The sequence below is a fragment of the Strix aluco genome, chromosome 4 (genome assembly GCF_031877795.1).
Source record: "Strix aluco isolate bStrAlu1 chromosome 4, bStrAlu1.hap1, whole genome shotgun sequence".
NCBI classification, from domain to species: Eukaryota; Metazoa; Chordata; class Aves; order Strigiformes; family Strigidae; genus Strix; species Strix aluco.
In genome coordinates, this window is record NC_133934.1 from 75,221,407 (window position 1) to 75,246,269 (window position 24,863).

Genomic DNA, 24,863 nt, shown 5'->3' on the forward strand with positions numbered 1-24,863 from the left:
TCTCCATTTCATGCTTTCCAATAGCAATAAAAACTATACTGCCATTTGCTTGAATATAAAATACATTTAAACAGAACATGCATGCACAGTGAAGTCCACCTGAGATCTCAGTAACTCTGTTTAAGGATGTACAACGATAGAAGCAGGGCTTTAAAGTATTATGTTCACACTCACTGTTTGCTTATATGATTTTATAGAGTCCAAGTTTGCAAAGAGTCAAAGGCATAGCATCTGGCCCAGCTCTCATCTGACTCCCCAGTGGATCCAAGGCAACATAACACGCCAATGCTCTTAGAATAGCCCTGGCTAATCTACCCTGAGTCTTCTGAAATCCCATAGTGCCCGCAACATCAAACCTTTTTAAGAACAAATGTCTTTTCCATGTCTGCCCAGTGCTGACTTCACTACCAGCATAAGGACAGTCAGATGCTGAGCATGCACAGCCACACCCAGGGCCTGTCTATCCACCCTGCAGATAAGTGTAGAAGTGTAGCCTGAGGCCTTCGCTAAGTGGCAGCAGAAGCTCAGCTTTTCTTCTTTTAAGTATTACTGAGCTCTCTTACAACAGGTGATTGATCTTGGGTCTGTGTTCAATTAGTTTGGATTATAGAAGATAATTTCATCTGCCAAGTATTGACTTGTGCAATATAGGCATGTACATTCAAACTAGTTGGCTGGATGCCCTTTACAGTCAATGGAAATAAGTAAGCTTAATTCATCTTACACTAAATTGGGACATCTAAATCACTGCTGCTAAATGACCAAACAGCTCAGAGGACAGTGAGGCAAAAAACATACTTAATTTTCTAATACGCTTTGCTATTTACCTGTTCTCTACATAAATTGCTATGTCTTTTTCCTTGTAACATTATTCTTTGTTCACTAATACATTATCCCCTTATGTCTTTATTCTCTGTCCATTATAGGAATCTTTCAATAACAATGAGATTCTTTGGATGATATTAGTAAAGAATGAACATTGCCAATGTCCACTCTCATTTTCATTAAATGATCTATGCCTTTTTATAGATCCTATTCTTCATATATCCTTTGTGTAATGGTGAGCAACAGGTTTCTTAATTTCTCATGCAATACACCTTTCATTTATATTTTATTCATTTAAACTTTCCTCGTCTGTAGGGAACATGCTACATCCATATAATACATTTCAGCGGTCTACTGTTTCTACATAGAGAATCAGGATAAAGGACTTGGAAAGATAGCTATACTTGAAGAACTTCCTGTACGCATTTAGGCATTTTTTTGGGACTCTGTTTGCCTCCATAGACTGGGCTCACTCTTGGAGAGACCTGGGTTCATCTGACAGCTAAGTACATTTGTTTTCCTATAAAGTTAGGATAATTGTACTGCCTTCCTTCTTTAGGTGAGGACAATAACATTTTACTTAATATTAAATATTTTGAAATGTGCTCAATCATCTGAAAAACACAAGATTAAAACTTCAACTGTCTAGTTCCAAGGAGAGGGTGAAATTGTACTTCAGAAGGCAATAATATTACAAATCTCAAAACACTTGAAAGGTCTATGAAGAAGGTACAAATGCAAGCCAAATTCTGCCGTGATGTCTTTGTCCCAAGGAAAACAGATCTAAACTGTCAAGATTAACTGACGTAGAATACTTGCCTAATGATGAAAGTGTCCAAGATTGCCAGGAAGAACCTCCAAACAGGTGCTGCTGAGCATGAACTCACTACAAAACCAGGTGAATATATAGCACAACTCTCAGACTGCAACTCTAAGGGACATAATGCCTGAAGCCAGTTTATACAACCCATTTATTCATGTCTCTCTACTATGAAATGTCCTAATCAAGACCGGATGAGGTCAGTACCATGGAGTGGCAAAACTGTTGCATTCATCTAAAACAGTCTTTTGGATCTTGTCTGCATTTATATCTTATGTGGCACAGTCTTCATGTTCTTCTGTACTGAAAGCAGCTACTTCTGCTTTCTTTCATTGTCTACTGAAGTAACAAGTGATGACCCATATAATTATGCAAAATATCATAGATGTCAGTGGTTAAAATTTGAGCAAATATTAATATTTAAAATGCAACCTACAAAATATCAATTTTAATTAGTACATTTGACATATTAAAAATCAATACTTAAGTAGTGAAAGATTCTGCTGTTTAGGCTGCACTCCACATGGATGATCATTTCTAAATTAAGAGATGCAAATTTAATCAATAGATTTAAAACTTTACATCACTTGAGGCACTTGAATTGCTTCTAATCAGCCTAGTAAAGTGAAAGGATCATTTAATTGTTGTTTTTTCCCCTTCTTTGAAAGACAAACCTACCTTCAGGCTGGATTTTTCTCAGAATAAGCTACATTATCTGCAACTTTTGCTCTTCTTTGTAATTCTTAGCAATTAAAAGTGTATTTAAAATGTCAAGAAAACAAACAGTTTAAAATCCCAGAGGTCATTTTATCATCTAAGAAACTTTAGCAGAATCAACTTTTTAACTTGGATTTAAAAAAAAAAAAAATTTGTAAAATGTAATTTTCACATTGTAATACTTTTCACAAAACAGAATTAATTTGCTGCTGATGTAAAATCAGCCTTTATGTAGTTTACTGGGTGTATTTTCCAGAATTATTTAAAAAATTGCTTATTTTGTGAAACACAGTGTATAACATTCTCATGCTTTGGTAACTGATGCTGTGAACCATAAATCATTTAAAGTTATAATTCCTTCCTTTTTTTCCCCCCCTATTTTTAATTTTACCGTCTACAGGTTAACAATGTTATCACAGCCATCTGTCAAAATATCTGCGAGAGACCTTGAAATACAGTTCATACTAAATTTTAGATGCGAAATACATTTTATTTTTTCAGAATATTCAGCAACAACTTGTTGAATTTTCTTCTACAAAAAGAGCAAGAAAGGCTGAAGATCTAGCTTTACCTTTTTACGTGAAAAGTCACACTGACATTGACAGAACAATTCATGTACTTGATGATTCGTTAAATGTGGAATTAGTATGTATTTTTCCATTGTATTTTCTAGGATTATATCTGCATGGTAATTATTACATATGCAGTTGAAAGTATCTTAAAAGCATGTCAGATCAATATATCTTGAAGATTTTCAGGTTAAATCTTTTGATAGTTTGCATGAAGCCTGTATTTCCTTTAAAATGGACATGTGCCAATTATAATGGAGAGGAATATGACTGGTTTATTCTTCACTCCTAAAGGTATCTGTGGATACTGCTGCGTGGAAAGAACCATACTTTCAAATGGAGCAGAGTAACTTCTTTATGAAATTTGGTATGCCACTACCAATCTGCTTGGCATGCAAAGGTATTGCAATTACATAAAGAAAGTGGTTGACAATATACTTAAACAGTTATTCATCCAGTTTTCCCATAAGCCACCAGAATTACATAAATAATTATAACCTGCCATTACCAGTAGCATGTTTTCAGTGAAAAGCGTGCTTCTGAATCATAGGCAACAGGATATTTAGACATTTGCATGATCAGAACTGGGTCAGCAATCTTTCCACAAATTTCAAGGACAAAAATCATATGACACACACTTAAAAAAAACCCTGGGCATTGCAACCAAATCGCTCTTGTATTCTATGATACAAATGAGTCACCCCAGCAGGAGTTTCCAGGGCAAAATATTTTTGGACACGGGAGGGAAGCAGAGATGATATTTCATCTCTGAATTGTACGCAGGCTGTGCACTGCAGTTGCATGGTTTCAGCATTGCGAGCACTGTGGCTTCCTAGAAGATCTGAGCTAAAAACAGCCATAAATTTCTGACACCGAAGTCTTCAAGAAGCGAACAGCATTAGTTACTTTGCACTGTTGTGAGGACATTTGGTAACATATTCAGTATTACCAGTGTCTCAGTGTAAGATAAATGGTGAGTATAAACTCATAGGTTGTTGCGAAGGTAATGTCCTTTCTGTACATGCAATCCTAGTTAGGACTCTGACTGAAAAATTGAGTTCTGTTCTCTTTTCTTATTCAATACAGCATGATAAGGACAATTAGGGTTTATGGAGTCAAACACTGTATTTTTCACAAAATGTTCTACCCAGTTGAGTACCTACAAGTCCCACTAGGCTATGGAAATCTTGGTCAAACAACTCATAGGTATACTGGAATCTGGCAAATTTATGCCCTTAAACCCAGATCTCTTGGCTATCAGATGTTAGGTGGAAAAAAAAATTAAAAATGCATACCAACATATTTCAGCTTTACCATGCAAGAAATTACATCCCCAAAACGTCATTTAATGCACGTTGCTAGCATTACTAGAGATCTAGCAAGCAGCTTTTGAAGGAAACGCTGGGGCTGCAACTAGAAAGTGTGCAGCAGCTATTTTCATATGCAGCAAACTGTCAGACCTTTTCTTCATATGCTACCACATGGGAACTACTTCCTGTACCATCTTTTAACATCCTTTGACAAGGGTGACAAAACACTGCCCAAATGCTGATGTGAAACCCACCCCATTCCCCTCTTCTCTACTTACAGACATTATGTAGAGTCCTTGCACATACGAGTCTTGTCACCCATGCTCAGAGAGGGACACAGAAAATCCAAAGAAAAATGAGAAGAAAAGCACAGAAAAAGCTGAACCTTCAATTTGATGCAATTATTTTCTATCAAGATATTATTCTTCACCTATAACTGTCAACTGTTCTTGGAAACCCTAAGTCACAGCCCATCTCTTGCAATGTAGAGTATGACTTGCAACATGTTTACGTTTTTTCATACTGTCCAGAATGCTGCATAGATTACTTTTAACATAATGTCTTTTAATTGTTTTTAAACATTTTTTTTTAAACTGTTACCTGGCTTGCATATATTTTCTTTCATTATCCATTTGACTAGAGTGCTTCCCCATGAAACATATGTTGTGCTTTTTGTTGCCTTAGTTTCATAGGCATTCCTTAAGAGATAGGAAATTTCCATACTATCATATTATTCAAAAAGATCATAATTCTTTCCAGAAATGTAATGTATTACTGTGTAAAAATCCATATTGTTTTTATTTTCTTATAATTTCCAACGTGTATGCACTAGTTAAAATTAGGCGGCATCCAATATCTTATTTGTTACTAGGAAGATCATTCAATACTATCTCTAAAATCTCAACAGCTGTGTTCAGGAATCTATATGTGGTCCAGAACTAGCAACCTATGTGCGTTTCACTGATTTTGTAGAGACTAAAATGACAATTATTTATTTATTTTACTAGATAATGTATGAACAACCATTTATCCTTTGACCTCAGATCCCCCGGGCACTTCCCATCTGTCAGACATTTCTGTAACTACACGTGTTCTTTCCCTACATTGGTCTAATGCACTAGACTTGTACACATCCCTTACAACCAAAAAGCTGAAATAAAACAAAGAAAGGTGCCACATCCAAGAAACTTGCCTCTGTTTTCCCTGTTTCTCTCCAAAACTCCAGGGAGTCATTGTTTTGACTCTCCATTTGAACTTCATAATATTATATATATTTGTGAGACCATCATATATTCTTTTTTCAGTGTGAGTGAAAGTTTGAACTCTGTTCCCAAAGGCAAAAACATCTTTACAATGGGGTAGGACCTCAAGGTATCTCCTGTGGCTCTGTGGCAGACACATCACAAACATGTGTCCTAAGGGTTGTTTATTTTCCTCTCCTTAATTCTTTGAGTAGATAATTTTAATGAAATACAGAGTAATTGGACCTCTTTGAAAGGCTAAATGGGGAGCTTCCTGGAAATGTTTTCCTTGTATATTTACACAGGATCATCTAAAGCATAAATATAGTCCCTGGATAGTTAGTTCACATTGTAATGAATTTAATACAGTGGTTCAGATTCAGAGTTGACATAAATGTTTTGCAAATATAGGGCCATTAAAGTCAATGAAGCTAAGTCAATTTACACCAGTTAAGGCTATGACAGTGTGTACAGAAGATTTTGTTTGCTGGCATAATCATCCTGGTTTTTACAGCTTCATGGGGTGAGGGAGCTTTTAATATGATAGTGGACTTTCCCATAAGAAGGATCTCTTCTCGGATACAGACTAAATGTATGGGAGAAAGGAGAGAAACTCATTAAAAAGTCCAATTATAGTAACAGTACCGTTGGAAACATCTGCATTATAATAATTATTGGGGGATGCCTCCATTGTCTAGATATGTGGGTGGCTGACTTGGACTGCCTCAGCTGTCGCAGATGCACAGTGGTAGCCTTGATATGTTTTGTATTTCCATTTTGCCACAACTCATAGCCATTAAAATAATTATGCATCTCATTCAAACACACACACTTTTTAAAAAGTTCTCTCCCATGTGTTGCAAAACAATAGCACACCACCCTGGGAAGAAATCACGATCACAGCTACCTGAGGGCAGGCTATGAAAAGAGAGGAAATTTGGGTCTCATGTACAAGTGTGGCTTGTAAAAAAGCCAAAAACTTACCTGACAGACTTCCTCTCTACCTTATTTTTCAATATAAAAATATTGAAATAATACAACTACTGAAAAATAAAAGTTGACTGTTTATTAACAACTTTTATCACATTACCAGAACAAATCCTTATTCATTAAAGGCTTCCCTGTTACTTTAAAAATTAGAAAATAACGTTTTGGGAAGTTAAGGATACTTTGGTTTTTTATTTATTATAAAAGAAAAAGGTCTAGAAACTGTTTATAGTGGTTGTAAACCTATTTGTTCAAGCTGTTCTGGGAAAGGTTGTGGCACAGATTTAGTATAAATGATAGCAGTAAGTACTTGTTCCTTCAGAAAAACTTTTGTATCTTTTCTGAATTTCACAGGACCCTAATAAGACTTCATGGAGGCATTTACATTTTCCTGTTGGGAGAACAGGAAATATTTTTAGTCTTGAACATGAAGGGAAGGAAAGCAAAAACCTACTCACAGCACTCATTAAAAAAGAGAATCCTCTAAGATTTGTTAATTTTCCTTAGAAGACTCAAATTAAAAATAATCTTTTTTAAAAGTGTTACAAATAAATTTTGAAAGTGTTGGGATTTTGGCTTTAAAAAAAAAAAAAATCACACATAATAGCCTTATCTGACATGAGGAAGAGACGTAAACCAAATCAGAGGGAGTACTGTAATGAGTGGAAAATACCAGAAAAGGAGTTCTGACATGGTTATATTGTGAGAAATAATGGATCTTCCTGCAGAGAGAATATTCCACTCAATATACACACTTTTTAAGTTTACCAGTGGGAAAGTTATGTAATGCTACAAGGAACATGCAACAGTTTCAGTGTGCATTTTTCAACACACCATTTAAAGCACAGATTGGTACATACCTACCCAGTTTTTATTCATTGCTCCAGGATGCAACTACATTTCCCTTGATATACATGGATAATAAAACAGTTGGTGGTAATTATCTTAATGATTTCAGCATGAAGATTAGTAACCCTTGTAATTTTTATCCTTGCTAGTATAAATCAGTTTACAAGGGCTCAAAGTACCTGTTAAGCTGCCAAAGAAGTGTACACATTTTCAGTACTCAAATTAACCTCTGACTTTAGAAAGGAATACTTTTGTATAAAAAGTGAAACCTCTCTACTTTTTGGATAGAGGCATTAGTAATTGAAATACTAATTGGGAACAGACTGGATTTAATGCCTTTTTCCAGAAGGGCAGAAGGAATGAGCAAAAAAAATGCTACCCTTCAAAATGAAATTCAGATACAAATGATCTGGAAAAAAAATCAATTGCCTTTGATTTTAAAGAATGATCATACTTTTTAATTATTATAATTACTGTAGTATTACATTATGTGCATTTTATATATACTATATATAACACAATAATACTAGGTATATAATATATAATGATTTATTAATCCGAGTCAGTGAATACCCTCAATTTAACACAGTTCAAACACACTTAACTTGAAATGCATGTTGCAGCCTCTCTTTATTCTGTAAGTCAGATAAATACATTCTGCTGCAGTGTGAGGTTAAGTAACCCTGTAACCTGAACACACAAACACATTCTGCAGTGACACCAAGAGTCACTTGTGTAGTCCTAATCTGTTTACAAAAAATTCCATTAAGAAATTACTCTTGCATGTATGAGCACTGAAATACAACATACACAGAATTGCACAGATGAAGATTGAAAAGCAGACAAACACTATTTTAAAAAGACTTGTAGAGATGTAGTTTTCCATCAGTTCAATTTTCTATTTAGCTTGTGTACTTCCCAATTACATAGCCAATAATTAGTCCAGGTCTCTTATCTAGAAACTCCTTTAAAGACAAAAACACTGTTCCAATATATGATTTTGCAGCACAAATCAAGAATCAGGCTGTAGACTGTCTAACAAGAAGTCCCTACATGGAAATAAAAGTTTGAGTTAACATTTAGATTTTCATCCACAGCCAGATGTAAAACTGATAGCAATTTGTCTGTCTTACAAGTTTACTTAGCTTGTCCTTTCGTCCAGGTGACACACTTGATTTCCCAGTAACCAAGGAATAGCCTGAAAGACATTATTTTATTCTTGTCAAAATTAATTTTCCTTGTAATATCTCAAAGATGAGATTATCAATGCATAAATATATTTTTTATTGTTTTCATTGTTTTCCATCCTACCAACATTCATTGACTACTAAAGGTCTAAGAGAAATGACACAAATTTGTCTACAAAATACTTTTCAGGAACTTTGCCTTTGTTCTTTTTAATTTTCTGCTTTACTTAGTTTTTACTATTTTTCATTTGTCTATAATGTGTCTTTTATTCACTATTCATGACAAAAACAAAATGGGGGAAACTCTTTTCTTCTTTCTATATTCTCAGTTTCTGTGTGCAGTTTTTTGACAACCATCTGCTTAGATTAGACTTCACCTCCTTCTCCCATTCATCCCTGTCATAATAAAATATTGACAGAAACATTTTCTTCTGGGAAAATAGAAAGTTAATAGATAAGTGAAAGCTCTACTTGGTTTTTCATTAAAGTCCTGATGTACTTTCACAACTGGTGTTGTATTTATCTATATGATCATCCAAAGTTGTAAAAAATTAAAAGGTAAAGCTCCAACCCGAACACTGGACTTAACAATGGGATTCAAACTATATCTAATATTCACAAATTACTGTAGAGCTTTTGCAAATAACAAGTAGCATGTCAGATGAAAATCCCTAGGTGCAATAAATGTGTAAGAGGAGGATCTTTAGCAGCAATTAAAGGGGCCAAATGACAGCACTGTCCAAACCCAGGTTTATGTAAATTAGAAAAAATTTGTAAGGCAGCCAGGTCTTACCTAACTTCAGTATTTCTAAAATAGTGTTATTTTTATCCTGTTAGGGCTGCAGGCAGATGAGCAGGCCAGTGATTATCCCTGGCCTGAAGTTTAATGAATGGCACAGACATGGAATGCTGCCAGACATGACGTGAGAAATCATAAACACCAGATTTGGGTAAGGATGTAGCAAGCTAGGACCAGTGGGGAAAAGAGACACCATGGTATGTAAATCCCATGGCAGGTGCAGTGCCTGGTCCCTGACTGCCACAGCCAAAGCTGGATAAGACCCCAGCCCGTTGTTCCCCACAGATCACAGCAGCCACAGCTGCCCCATGGCAGGGACCACTGGGGTGGACGTACCTTCCCTGGCCCTGGGGTCCCCTGCCAGCATGTGTCCCAGGCTGGACAGCATCAGCAACTACCCACCGCTGATAACCTTCTCCTTTCTCCCTCAGCATTCAGGGAAGAATGCCCACAAGAAGAAACACATAGCTGGAGAGACCTAATTTTGTAAAAGTCTTGCCTTGCAGAACCAGTTCAAAATTCTCAGGGATCTGATTTGTCTCCGTTCATTTGGCTGGGTGGCTTTGGCAGCTGCATGCCATGATCCAACTTTTGACGTTATAATGATTTTTGCTGGAAAGATCCTCAACACTTTTGTAGTAGGTATACCAACCCTTAGCTGATATTCTCTGCTCAAGGATCACGTATCTTCCCATAGCTATAACACAACTCTGGCAACTCACACATCATTGACTGTTATTGTGGCTGTGACCCCAGGTCCCTCTCCAAGGGGTGTGTTTCCAGAATACCATCTCACGCCTTGCAAGCATGTCCTACATTCTTTGTCCTCAACCTTGAAATCTTGCATTTGGCCATTTTAAAAAATGAGTATTTTTTCCAAAAGAAACACCTTAGGAAGCAAATTAAACCAGTCTATATATATGAGCTATCTTCATAATTATTTACTGTTCAATCAGCTTTAGTGTCTTTTGTACATTTTCTCAGTAATAAGTCCATATATTTTCTTCCCGATTTTTTGCTGATGTATCTAATAGCACTGGAACAAGTCGGTAAGGATTCTCATTAGAAACATCCACAGCGGATGATGATATAATATTAGATAAAGTACTTTTTGCCACCTACTACTTTAGCAGTGTGACTGAGCACCTTAGTCTTTTAAGGTTGTTTCTATTAACCCTGTCTCCAACTTCTAAGATGTGCTGAATTTAGGAGAAAATACCCTGATATAAGAATCTATCTAATAATTAGGATATTTAAATGGCTAATAGAAAACCTAAGAGACTTTGCAAATTATTTTTATACTTGGAAGCTGATGTTAATCAGAGGAACTTAGTGAAAAAAATTGATTAAGTTGATTAGCAAGAATCAAATGGGAATGATTCTAACAGGGTTAACTCCTAAGGAACATAGCTTCATACCGGTTTCAGAAAATCAGAGATAGAATTAAATTGGCTTCTCTTGTAGCCCTTGTTCCTGCGAAAGAGGAGAAGAGGCGGCAGAGAAATAAAGGAAGTATCAAGAAAGACAGACAAATTGGCTGTAGCTATTTTACAAGATTTGATAAGAAAGCTGGATCAGCTGTCAGTTTCCCCTCTGTCCTTTGTCTTTCTTGTTTAAGAAGGTACCATTGAATACTAAGCCTAAAACACTAAGATGGCCTAATTTGTAATTAATTGTTATTGGTAGCATAAAATAAATAGATACTTCAGTTTTACTGGACATTTCAGGGTAGAAATGTAACCAAATATGGATGCTACTAATTGACTAATTAAAATCTTAATTTCTGGAGTTTTGTGTAGTGCTGTTGAATGTTATTTTTAATTGGATACCAGTTACTTTAAAAACCTTTCAGTTATGCTGCACCAATGAGTTCACAATATAAATAGATGTTAAGGCCAAATATTATTATTTGATAACATCCTCAAATATTAATACACATGAAAACTGTTCTACTATTATTCTAGGAAAATAAAACATTAGTATAGTGTTTATAGAAATTACAGTTTTAGAATTTTCCCACGCAACATAAAGTAAAGCATCTTCAGGAAAGTGTTTAACAATTCTTGAGGTCTCTTCCAAAGATTAAATCACAAACTCTGAAACAGTAGTGTTTAAGAGCATAGATAAAAGTATATAATAAAATGCTTAATCACTGTTTTGAGTGCAAACCTGAAGGCAACTTTTATTGTGGAAATCCTCTTGCCTTTCCATTAAATTTTTCCTCTTCTGAGAAGATGGGGGAAGGGAGAAGGAATGATTATTACTGATTTAATTAAGCTACTAAGATTACTGGTCCAGTCCATTGGGAAATGACAACTCTGAGATTGCGAATTGCTTGTAATCATCTCAGCTCATTACTATTTTTGTCATGAAAGTAAATTAATTTTGTATATTTTCTGTTCTCATTACTGTACTTGTCATAAGAGGGAACTATCAAAATTCTAATAATACCTGATGTACTTTGGTAATTATGATACTATGCTCCACAACTTTGACATGTTCAACCCAGCACTTGATTTGCTGGCTATTCCACTCCTCTCTGTCAGGTTAATAAAGGCCATAAATATGGAATCAGCTAGGTAATTTTCTACAAAATGCAATTGCCCCACTTCATCCCTTTCCAGTTTTCAACTACAGTTGGGGGGAGGAGCAAACAGAGAATTAAGCTGAACTGCACTGATGTTATTGCACTTTAAGGTATCAGAATTTTTGTGGTGCACTGAAGTAAATTATGTATGTGAAATAATATCTCTGGATATCAAGCTTACATTAAAATCCAGAAATTAAGCTTTTTTTTCTGGAAGTAGGCAGGTTCTGCTAATGAAATCTAACCACAATTGCATTGGTTACAATCAAATAAATGTTTTTGTGTGTTTACACATAGAAACATTGTTTCAGCTGATTAGAGAGAACATCTTGGATAGCAAAATTTCTATCAAAAGCAAACCAGACAATCAGAAGCTTCAAAATAGAAAGTTATGTACTGCTCTTACACTGTGCTCCAGTCTCCTGTTCCTGTAGAATATAACTGAAAGGTGGGAACATAAATTTTCAAAAAAGCACCCCGAATGTCTTAGAGTACAGCCCAAACCAAAGAGCTGCAGCAACTTAGAAGAAAACCTTGTGTCCATGGACAAAATAAACAAAAGAAACAAAAGAAACCTACCTTCCTTACTCTTAGCCCGACATGTCTGCTGTAGCTTCGCGTTGCTGCCGTGGTGTGGCTCATATGTTTGCTCTCTGGCCAGCTGACTCTGTGCTTCCTCTTCTTCCCCGTCCTCCTGGGTGGAAGCTAGTTGCTGCCAGTGCAAGGGTGACAACAGGACTGGTCATGCCTCTGCATCCTGTACAGTCTTTAACAAACTGCTAATGCTCAAAGTTATGTGGCAGGAACACAGGAACCAGGAATATGCGCCTCACATCACTTTCTCCAGAACCACCAGGAGACCCATGGTATGTATCTCCTCCTCCTTTCTAAAGGCTTTTGTTCCATGGATCACGTTATTCACCCTCTTCTTTGTGGACCTGTGGCAAAGGACAGCTGTGAACAGTGTTCCAATAACACGCTCTATATGCCATGCATTTTCAGATGAGGCAATCATTAAACCTTCTTGAAATCAGAAGACCTCTTAGCCTGTGAATGAAGGAAAGAACAACTAACACAGAACTGAGAAAGGACAAAAATGATGCTAGATATAAGAAATTATTCAAAAAGATACCCACCTTTTTCTACAACAATGGCAAAATCTGCCACTTACTAAAGTGATGCAAAGTCATACTTTGAATGGTAAAGTTTTCCAAAAATATCTTTCATCATCCATAGCATTTTAGAAATGTGTTTCTCCTGGATGAAGGCATATGATTCATGCATTTGTACTTCAATGCTCTATTTTTGTAATTCATAGGTAAATTTGAAAGTCAAAATTACTTAAAGAACCTGATGGTGCCTATGCAACTGCCCTCCTTCTTCCAGGGCTCCAGGTTTAGTAGGAACATGAAGCTTATGCTGAAAACCTTCCACTGGCATCCAGTCACGTTCTTATACCAGCTGAAAGCCTTGGTTCAAGTTTTCAAAGAAGTTAAGGGATCAAGCTCCAGATACATCAGAGAATGCATTTTGATCTATAAATCACAGAAACAGCGATATTTTTCAGGGAACACAGAGAATGAAGATCACAAAAGCCAGAACAAAGCATGCAAGAGCCAGGGAGAATGCATTTTTTCTCTAAAGACACTCAGCTCTGAAGGGATCCTCTGTCTTTCAGAGGACACCAGATAGAGCAGGTCTGATTGCCTTTCAGAAGCATCATATGGCCCCATTTTCAGTGACAGAATATATTTTTGATCTCTAGCTCAGTAATCCTCCCAGAAGACCTCACCAACTGCACTCACAAACTAAAAATTAAAATCCCTAGTCTTCATAAAGTTTTGGAATCAAAAAGACAAAAGCATCAAAGCCTTCATAAATTTTATGAGTTATTATAATGTTATGAGGGTATATGAAGTCAGGTGCTACTCCTCTACCACCATCTTCTTGATCAACACCAAGGAGAAGAAGTTTCTTCCTAGAGCCTCATAACAAAATGGGCAGCCTTTGATATAAAAAATAAGTTATTTGGTAAAAAAAACACTAGTAAGCAGAAGAATTGGATGATACTCATTAACTATAGAAAGACTCAGATGCCAAGATAATATTTCTAAAATCTACTTGACACATAAAGTATTATTACAGAATTTGACATCACGTTGCAAGCAGCTTTCATAAGTGGCCCATATGAAGTTGCCTAAGCATTAGTGCACATCTTGCCATAGCACCGGGATTTCAAATTACATGACAGTTTGACGCTTATATATTCTTTTTTCTTTAAGGATTAAATCTCTCCCATATCCTAAAATTAAAGTAGACGTCCCATCAGTCTAGAGCTTTCTAGCACATATTCTCTAATTATAAATTTTACAGCTTTAAGCAAATGCCCGTAATGAAAGAGCAAATTCTTGTGAAGAAGATAAGGGTTATAGAAACAACATCAGATAAAAATGATGAACATGATTACTTGCAACCACTGAAGGAATTTCTATGGAAAGGACTCTGAGTGGCTAGAAAATCTGATAGTAAAAAGAAAAAATATGGCAAATTATTTTTAGCAGACATATTAATCATTTAGACCTTTTAAATCAAATGAAACAATTCTGTAGAGAAAAAAACCTAATTCCACTGAAATTTAACGCAGTATTTCCACTGACTAATAAAGTCAGTGGGTGTCTAGCATGATTCTGCTGTGTTGGGCTTATTATTTTGTCTAGACAAAAGGCAAGATCGTATCTGTAAGTCACATAACAGTTTTGTATCTGTTAGGGAACAATAGTACTAAGCAAAAAGATTAGAGATAGACTGCAGCAAAGATTTGGTTTCTTCTGAGGGCACATGAACTATGCAAGATACACATCTGTCACCTTGTAGAAGAGGCTTCTTGTGCCTCCATTAACAGAAATAATTCTCATGAGTTATACTTTAGCTGGCTTTAATGAACAACAAAGTTTCATTTTAAGCAGTTGGGAAATTCAGGATTTGCAGGCTGGATTGTGCTGCTTTTTTAAGCATTCTAAACAATCAGAAATTCATTAGCAACTTCCTTCTTCTCTGGGACTCAAAAGCTCTGAGGCAGGTATTAAATATGTCCATTTTCAAGCATTCAAAACAAATTTGCAATGTGTTCCATATTTACTAATTCTCTAAAGTTTGATGGTCACTGGAAAGCAGATGCTAGGGCTTTCCTGGTAGTGTAAACATCTGTGTTAGCTACGAATAAGTAGAGCTCTTCTAATACAAAAATCATTATGAAGGGATGAATAAAAAAACCTTCAAAGAACTTAATAAAAATTAACCTGTTCTAAGTAATGTATTTTTACAGAGGTGATCTGAATGCCAATTCTTTCCAGGAGATCTAAGGAAGCCTCAGGCTGTATTTCCAGACAGTATATACCAGAAGAAAAATAACAGTTACATAAATATGTGTAGATTATTAGTGGTTGCCAAATAGATTCATTTGATATTTTTATGATCCAACTGTTTTCCATTTAGCCAGCAGACAGTGATATTTTGTTCTGCAGAGAAAACCATAACAGACCAAATAAAATATTTTATACAGTAAAGCTGTTCTGCCCTTAAGGTACAGAGGTTTTCCATATTGTTTCCATTTGAAAGTTTATTCAGATTACGAACCTCCTGCTGACACTGATACCTCTACTCTGTGTCTGTTCCCTACTCTTAAGTCAAATAGTTGGGTCAGCATTTGTACTTTTACTTTGATTGTGTGAAGTCCCTGTGGAAAGATACAGTGCATTCTAAAACATCTTTATTTTACGGTCTGTTGTGAGCTTACATGTTTGAATGCTTAATTTACAGACATTCTCAGGGAAGTGTTGATGCAAAGAAACCAGCTATTCATACATAACCCAGATCAAAGCAGTACTTCTCAGTAACATGTGCTCTATAGCATCAGTTAAATAATTGAGAAAAAAATCTTCCCCAAAACATCTGTAAGTAATTTAAATTAAATTTTAAAAGTCATGGCTGACTTTTGCATTACTTTGCCTTTCTGCTTCTTCTGTAGTCTGATTTTTGTTACCAAATGACCCCATGCCCTACCCACCGTGCTGACTGCCTGAAGGATGGTGTCGATGCACTGAGGGTGCTGCAAGTGGACGCCAGTAAGCACAGCCTTTGACCTGGGCAGGTGAAGTCCTAGACACACTTTCAACTGACCAGAAGCTACATACAGCACAAAATTCAGGTCCCTGTGCCCTGCCTCTCAGCTGTGCTCATTAGCATGGGCTTGCCATGCCACTGGCTGTGCTCACACATCAGGCAGCTTTCAGCAAAGGCAGATCTGCTTGCACCTGCCTGCGATATACTGCACAAAGTCTGTCCCATTATTGACTCGCCCATAACAGAAAAATATGTGAAGACCCAAGTTAGGTGCCTTTCTGCAGATGTGATTCACCAGCTGAAATGCCTTTTTGGACTTGGGGGTCAACACAGTTGCAAAGAGCCATCAGACTCCTCTTTGCAGGAGGAAGAACAAGGGTGATGGAACTCAGCATGAGCATCATTGGCACAGGCGGAGCCACAAGGTTGCAGAAACAGACATCTTATTTCTATTTACACTATCTGGGCATTAAGACTTTATGCTATCCAGTTCTTGCTCCAGTACATGAGAAATAATCACCTCTGTGGGCAGCTCTGAACCAGAGCAGAGAATGGATACAGCTATCAAATAACAAACTATTTTTTTCTTAAAGAGGGGAATATTTTAGCTAGATCCCAGTTCAGTTCACTTCATAGTATTGCTTTGGGCAAGAACAAACAGTGGGGATGAAATATTTTAACCTCATATTTTTGCCAAACACTTTTTAATGTTGAAAGGCACTCTGAGTTACGGTTTTGGTTAAACTAATATTCATATATTGTTAAAAGATGTTCTCAGCACTTTAGGATTGCTCAGCATGCCAGATTAAGAAATTACCAGCAAACCCAAAGATTTTAGTAAGGCCACTGTTTAGCAAGCCAACAGTAATCCCAGTAATGATATCTCAGGGGAGTGAACAATTTGCTCTCTGTGAATCAGGACTGTAAATTGTTACAGTACATGGTACAGTCCACTAAGCACAAGCAAGGTCTACATAGGAAATCACAGAAAGTACAGTAGAATTTATGAACAAATTTTGAAATGTCAAGACATTCTTTCACAAACTCTTTGATGGACTGATAAAATGGCTGAAATTTGCTGTGGTTTTAAATGTTCTAATAACTGTAGTATGTCAGGTGGATTTTCACATTTGCCTTGAAGTAAACTTTGGTTATATGACTTTCCGCAAAATAAGGAAGAGTAAAATAAAAGCAAAGAGATACAGTTGACATACCACTGATGGAAGCAGAGTATACCTGAAGCTAATATTGATTTAAGTAGTCCAGTTTCCAGATACTCTATTTCACTGTCCTTTTAAAAACAGAATAAATCCAAATTATCTTGAATATATATATTTAACCCATACTTTTACCTCTATATACTTCAAAGTTTGATTGAAGCTGGAAAGTAGACATGCAAGATACCATAAAAAGTAAGAAACCATCTTGCAAGCGCCCTTCCTCATGAACTCCCACTGACTTCAGTGAAATTATTATTGCTATTGATTACTAGAAATTACTATTGCCATCTTCTGGTGCAATTGAAAATTGGAAGTTGTTCTCATTAAAACATGTGTTGAGATTGCTGATGCTATCTAATGCTGGGAATGGTACTGTTCCTTTTGGAATTGAACATGAAGTGTATAATAGGTGTGCTTTTCCTATAAATAAATAGCTGTGTTTCTCCCCAAAGTTTTTTTTGTAAACTTGGTATATATAGAACTCAAGATGGGTCTTGGAAATCAGAAAGAGAGAAACAGTGATGGCAGATCAAGCTCACTAAACTTCTACACTTTTAATAAAATTCTTTTGGGATAATTTAGTGGTTTGGTGTACTATGTTTGGCTAAACTTCTAGGAATAATAAAAGTTTCTGTATACTATCTTTGAGAAAAATTACCATCAACCTTGTCTAGGCTTTCAAGGATTTGAACTCCGTACCAAAACAAACATACACTAGCTTACACCTTAGATGAGTAATAGTGAAATGTCTGCAGCTGAGAGACAACATTCATGGTTCTAAATTGAAAAGTAAGAGGGAAATCTTCGGTCACATTCAAAATACCCTTGCGGAATCTTTGCGCTCAGTGTGAAAAAAAATAGACCAGTCTGTTTAAGAACAATCTACTTGTCAAAATGACTCATAAAGATTATAAAAGCCAACAATTCAGGAGTTAAATCTTTTCATATAAAAGGCTGCTAGAAGTGTAATACATATTCCAGGGTAAAGGATATTGACACATTTTTAAGTATTTTATAAATATTGCAACACTTCATGGCTGCAAAGTAAAATGAACAAGTTTCAGCCTTGAAATAGGTCAATGAATATCTAGTCAGTAAGGATCAAGTCACCAGGGAATTTTACATTATTTGGTGGCTTTATATCACTATCTATACGCTTCCACGTAAGTACAACTTTCATGCACCAATAACTTTGTGAAATTTTATGGCCTGCGTTATATACCCAAGGTGTTTTCAGGTTTTCAAATCTGCACATCTGTAAACTAATTATACAGAAGGGAATGAAATGCACTTGCCTACCTGCTTAGGTTCAGTAGACTGATTTCAGAGTTTTCAGAGACTTAATTTCAGGACAAAAAATAAACACAGAACTTGTTCAAGAACCCACTGGGAGCTTTTCCACTGACTGCAGTGGCACTAAGTGCATTATATATGTTCCTTTGTTAATAGGTGGTGCTACTTAAAGTCAATTCTTAAATTACTGGAAATGATTCAGCAATAAAAGAGGTTTCTATTGGCTGTGAGATTAAATACATAATACTCTCAAAGAAGTGTGGGGGAATAAAAGGGGAAATCACATAGAATGGTAAACTGATCCCTTCTTTTCTTTCCAGATCTAATACCAGACTAGGAGATAATACAAAAAATAGAGTCATTATTATGCTTACCTAACTACCATACATAATACCTTAATGTTGCAGATGCTCTATTGACCCCGAACAAAGATGTAATCTTTCTGAATTATAGGCAGGGATTGATCCAAAACACTTTCTCAGTAGGAGGAAATCATGAGATGTGCAAGGAGGTATCCAAGTCCAGCTTGTTCAAGTGAGACCCACTCAGCCTCGGTCCTTCAGTTCTCCTCAGGACACCACCATGAACTTTGAATGAGAACTAGCTTCCCTTTCTCCCACTGGCAAACCTGAAGAGGTAACCAGAGGGTTGGACGAGCCAATCTAAAAGCCTTCCAGGTCCCCAAAGTGCAACTTTCTAACATTTCTTTCTTTTTTCTTTGGCTGAGGATGTTGTATTACCAAAAGACAGAGGGTCAAGATAGCACATTAGGTTGTGTTCCAGACAAAACATCTTAGATGGTCCTGACCCTATCGTTCTCCTTCCCTTCTCTTTCTCCTTCCTTAGTGTACCCCTGAAAAGTGCCTCCCTCCCTTAGTCCTCCAGCTTGTGCACCCTGAAGTGCAGAGGGACCGGACCTGTATGGTTGAAACACATGCTTCAGGGAACTCCAGCCTTTATTTGAGCAGGAGAGGAAGCAGTAAATTTCTAAAGAAAGCTGAAGTGGGTCTACACAGAATTATTGGTTGTATAGAGAAAGCCTTGCAACCTGAATTCGATTAACTATGAGACAGATAGATCTTTTACCCTCCGTAAATTATGCATTATCAGGCAGCCACTTAACTGATACTCTTGAGTTTTAACCAAACCCCATTAGAACTGAAGAACAGAACAAATTTTTTCTGGCCTTCCTTTCTTGAATACTTTCACTCTAAGGCTGCTTCTGAATTTTATCTGCTAGCTGGTTGCATATGCTCTGCACTTGCTATTAGGTCTACTCAAACGAATGGTTAACTCTGATTCTTTCTTGCTTATAATTTATAATTGTAATTTAAAGAAAATATAAACAATGAGTTATATATTTATAAGTCTATTTTAACCTATTTTACATTTATTTTCGATTTCAGGAATCAATTTCATTGCCTGAAGCAACAAAAAATTTAGCAGTTTTTATGTTGTGATATATTAATCTTTTCTTTCTTAATTAACATGCATTTGTTATGACAGATGCCATACTAGTCCTCTATACCATGGAGAGAGGAGTTCTCAAATGTCATCCCTCAATTTTCAGACATCCTTACTTTCCTAGTTTAAAACTCCCATCAGCCTATCTACTTTCTGCATTGACACCCCTGGTCACACAATAGTTTGGGGAGCATTCATCCACCAAGAAACAGGGGCCATCTTGAGTACTTAAGAAAATTTTTAAAAGGCATTAATTTTTTATTATTATTGAAGCAAATCGATTAATTGTAAAGTTTTGCTGGATCCGGGTCAACCATTGCTATTGCCTATCATCTGCCAAAGACACATCAAACAAAAATTTAAAACTCTCATTGATGCCAAATATTTTGGCAGCCATCCATCATTTAAAAATCCTACTTAATTTTTCATAGCAGCCAGGGTTTTCTGAAGTTAATTTATTAAATACACAATTACTTTCAAATAACAGTAAGCTAATGACTTGAACCCTTTGAAACAGCACAATTGAGGTTGAAGACAGCACTGATGGAAGGGGTCTCCAAATGTTCCCATCTCAGCAACGGCTCTTGCAGGTGGAGCAAGACCCCACTGAGCTGAATGCTTTATAAATTCATAACGAAAAGGTAGTTCCTGTCCAGACCTTAAGAAAGGACTTGATTTTCTGTATTGTGACCACTTCATTTCCTATGAAAGACTGATAAAAATTGGCTGCCTTCCAATACCATTTCCTCATGGTTTTTCAACAGAAATACAGGTTTCCCAAATGACATGGTTTGATTGTCTTCTTTATTCCAGCACTGACACTGCAGGTCATTTTAGGAGAGTATTGTTACTTCCCTGCTTCTCAGGTTGCCCATATATAGAAAGGAAAAAATAATGTCTATTTTAAGTACCTTGAGATCTATGACTGGAAAGCGTTCCTTGTAAGCAGTTATTATTTAGAAAAAACAACGGAAAATATTTCAAAACAATGAAACAAAATTTGAGCATTTCTGAGGAGGATTTTTTGTTACTCTTCATTCCCATGCACAACGAGGTATGACAGCAGCAATGGGAAGGTTTGTTTGGGGGTTTATTCCCCACACTTGGTACACCTACCATCTCTTTCTCTCTCCTCACTTTCCACTACATTTTCTACTTAATTTTTAAGAGACTTGTTCTTCTTATATTTTATTTATCATTTTTATTTCTTCCATTATAATGACCTTTCCTTTGCCATTAACCTTTTCGTTAATGTAAAAGAGCATAAGCATAAAATAAGATTAAATAAAAACTGTAAGTACAGTAGAGAAAATTGTCTCGTTACTAACATGCTGTAGCATACTCTAACCGAATTTGCCAGAATCCCACTCCTTTGTCAAAGTCTGGTCTAAAAATCATTTTCCTCTGCCCCTCACCAACACCCTCTCTCACTGGAAGTCATGGGTAGAAAAACAGTTTTCATAGATACACCCCTAAGGTCTGTGAAGAAGATGCACATTTTCCTCACACCCCTTAGAATCCTCAGCTCTCACATCCATTCATAAAATCAGTGACTTAAAGGAAGGAGAGGGTCTTACCAAGGCTTTAGCTGTTTGGAGGGTCTAGGTAGGACTTACCATTCCATTTTGCTTCACTGATCTCTTGCATAAAACATGCAAAGACAACTAAGGTGAGCAGAGGAAGAAGAGCAAATAAGTTAACCTTGTGCTGTTCTCCTATTAAGAAAGAGCCTATGTAGCATTTCAACAGTGTTATGAAGAAAGGTCTTTAGGATGCTTAAGAGCATGAGACTGAAAGACAACAGGCTGATGGGGATTTAGTAGAAATTTGCTAGCACACGTACACTGCCCCATCAACCTCTTCCCAAGTCTCCTCTGGTGGCCTCACGTGGTTGTCTCCTGGCTTTTCTATTCAGAATAGTTGCTTGAGGAGACAACAAATGGAGGACAAAAAAATCATAGTACCATTTATACTCAAACAAAAGCAGATTTCCATGTGGCAAAGGGGGAAAAATGTAGGTGTTTGGGACTTGAAAGACAAGAAATAACTTACATACATGCTGCTGCATGTTGCTGCATGTTCCTCCTTTCTGTGACTGTGTTGTAATGGTTGTTCATGCTACCGACTATTTTTAGATAGCAGCTACCTCTTAAACTGCCCATTTAAAGCCTGTGCTTATTAGTGAAAAATAGGTTTTGTGACGACATGAAAATATTTTGCTAAATAGGCTGGCTGTAGAGCTTGCAAATTGATTGGAGAGTATTTCTCCATTCTTATCAATGCAAGTACTATTTCGTACATGACAATAGTAAATGGAAACAAATCCTCTGAAGTAACTTGCATCACAAAATAAATAATAGGTAAGTACTACATAAATATAACCTGTGTGGTCTTTATTTTATAAAAAAGATTCACCACAGTAAATTTAAATGAAGATTTGTTTGTAAAACAGAGGAATGTGGATTTTCGTTGTGCATTCAATGTTTGCTTCCATCACTGTAAAAATAATTTTTTTCACAGGCTTTTCTAGCTTTATTTTCCTGAAAATCCTATAATCTTTATCAAAAGTAATGTTGCATTCAAACAAATCATTAGCAAGGGAATGATAAAAATTTTCTATTTTATTATATTCCTAAAAAGAAGACACAATGTTTATCAAAGAAAACATGTCACATATGAAGTCAGATACATTTTCAATAATCCCAGTTGCTGTTTTGTACATAGAAGCCTTGTGGGTTTGGTTAGTTGAAGGGGCAGGGGGGTGCACAGGCTCTTTTTCTATGACCAAATGTAATATGGATTCATGAGAAGTCTCATACTAATTTTTGTGAAAGGAAGGTTGCTTTTCTTTGTTTCCAGTGGTACAGTTATATTTGTATTTGGAATGTTATGCAGCATGTGGTACTGGAAAATGATATAATTATGTAGGGTAGGCTTATAAACAGACATGAATCCTTTTTATAATTAGGCTTTGCACAACAGAAAAGATATGGTTTTGGTTCAGAAAAAAAAAAAAAAAAAGAAAATTTCCTAGCCATGTTGTCACTGTTGATGCTATGTCCCGTAAAGAAATATATTTTTATTAGGCACTATTTATTCAGTAAGGTAAAACTTGTAAATAAAACACATTGACAGTTTCACTTTAGAAATAAATATTGACAGCTAATAAGTACCCAGCATCATAGGAAGCAGAACTGAATCAGCAATAACCAGATGAAATTGCAGTAAGAAAAAAAATTAAACCACAAGACAATGAACACACAAAGTTAAAATTCGCTATAATAATTAACAAACACATTGCAAAAATGAGAGAGGAAAAGAACAAGCACACATGTTTCAAGACTGACAATATCTTCAGTGGCAATAAGATTTATGTGTGTTTCCTGGCAAATTTCTCATCACTTTTGGTCCAAATTGTTCTCTTGTGGGCCTATTTCCACAACTATAAGCTTATTAAGAGTTTAAGGTATTTTTCATTGAAAAAAGATTTCTCATGATATGACATAATTCCCCAATCAAAGAAATTCTGTTTTTATGGTTGTGCTGCTATGCCTTTCCACTACAGCTTCAGAAATAGGGACAATCTGTTTGCTGGATGAGGAGAAAAAGAAAAAAATACACTAGAAATCAAGAAAAAACTCCAAAGTTTTTGTTTCTGTAACAGTTTCCTCATCCTCTATTTTTTATTGTCTTTTTATACTCACTGAACTTTCACAGGTTTGGATTCTCCTTAGCTGGTTGCCCAAACAGCCAGTGATGCTACAAGTTCATTGATGTTCTCCACAGAAAGTTTTTTCCATCTTCTGCAAATAATGCAAGCTCTGTTTTACCTTTCCCTCCCTTCTTCTAACTGAATTCCCCTTTACTCACTCTGACAATTTTCATTTTGGAAGTACAGTGGATATGCATTTAGGATGCTATCATGTGCATTGTATTAATCAAACTTGGGGGTGTGGATGGAATTTTTGGCTGAGATTTACTTTTTCTTATTGACTGCTCAGAAAAGTTGGCTGGTTTTGGAGTGGGTATTTGCCTCCTCCCTACCAGGAATCCAAAATATCAACTTGGACAAAAACTTTCTGCTGCAATGTGGGACCACTGCAGACACCAATTCTATGGTAATCCCAGGCCCTTGCTATGCTGACTGAGAGTCAGAAGGAGAAGTCTTTCGCTTTCCACTCTTACATGCAAAGGAAGCAGAGTAATAAGGAATAATGTAAGTGAAATATAAAGATAGGAGAGCAGGAGTTGCCCTCTGTCAAGGGATTAATACTGTACAAGTTATCTGCTTGTTGCCAGATGTGGCATTAGATAGACCTCTGGAGGTTTCAGGTTGGTATTTCTTTATTATTTTTTTTGTCCTCATCTGCCCAAAATGACAGCATATTGCAGGTAAAACCACACATACAGCTTTTTTTACACAAACCAGTTTTTTTTTTCCTTTGCATTACTTCTGTAAAACAAACACTTCTGCATCGAGTGAACTAGTTTCCTTTCTTATGCATAATATTCTGAGCTGCATGCAAATCTCCATTAACTGTGATTACTATCAGCAAAGGATAAACCCACAACCATCAGATCCCAGGCTTTGTAGACTACCATCACCTTCTAAATCTATAGAATTTAAAACCTACCACCCCTAAAGCACAACTGGAAGTCTAGTTTAATTAATCCTTTTCAAAAAGAAGCCATTGGTTTGCTCCAACTTGTTTCATACACTACAAAGAATAAAGCTGAGGCCGTACTCTCCTGGTTACTGCAACATGATAGCATGCACTTATACCAGGCCATCTGGCTATCTAATTGTATCTTGTAAGCATGAATCTAAATGCAATGTTTCTGTTGTGGATAGCACACTTTGAACAATGAAAAT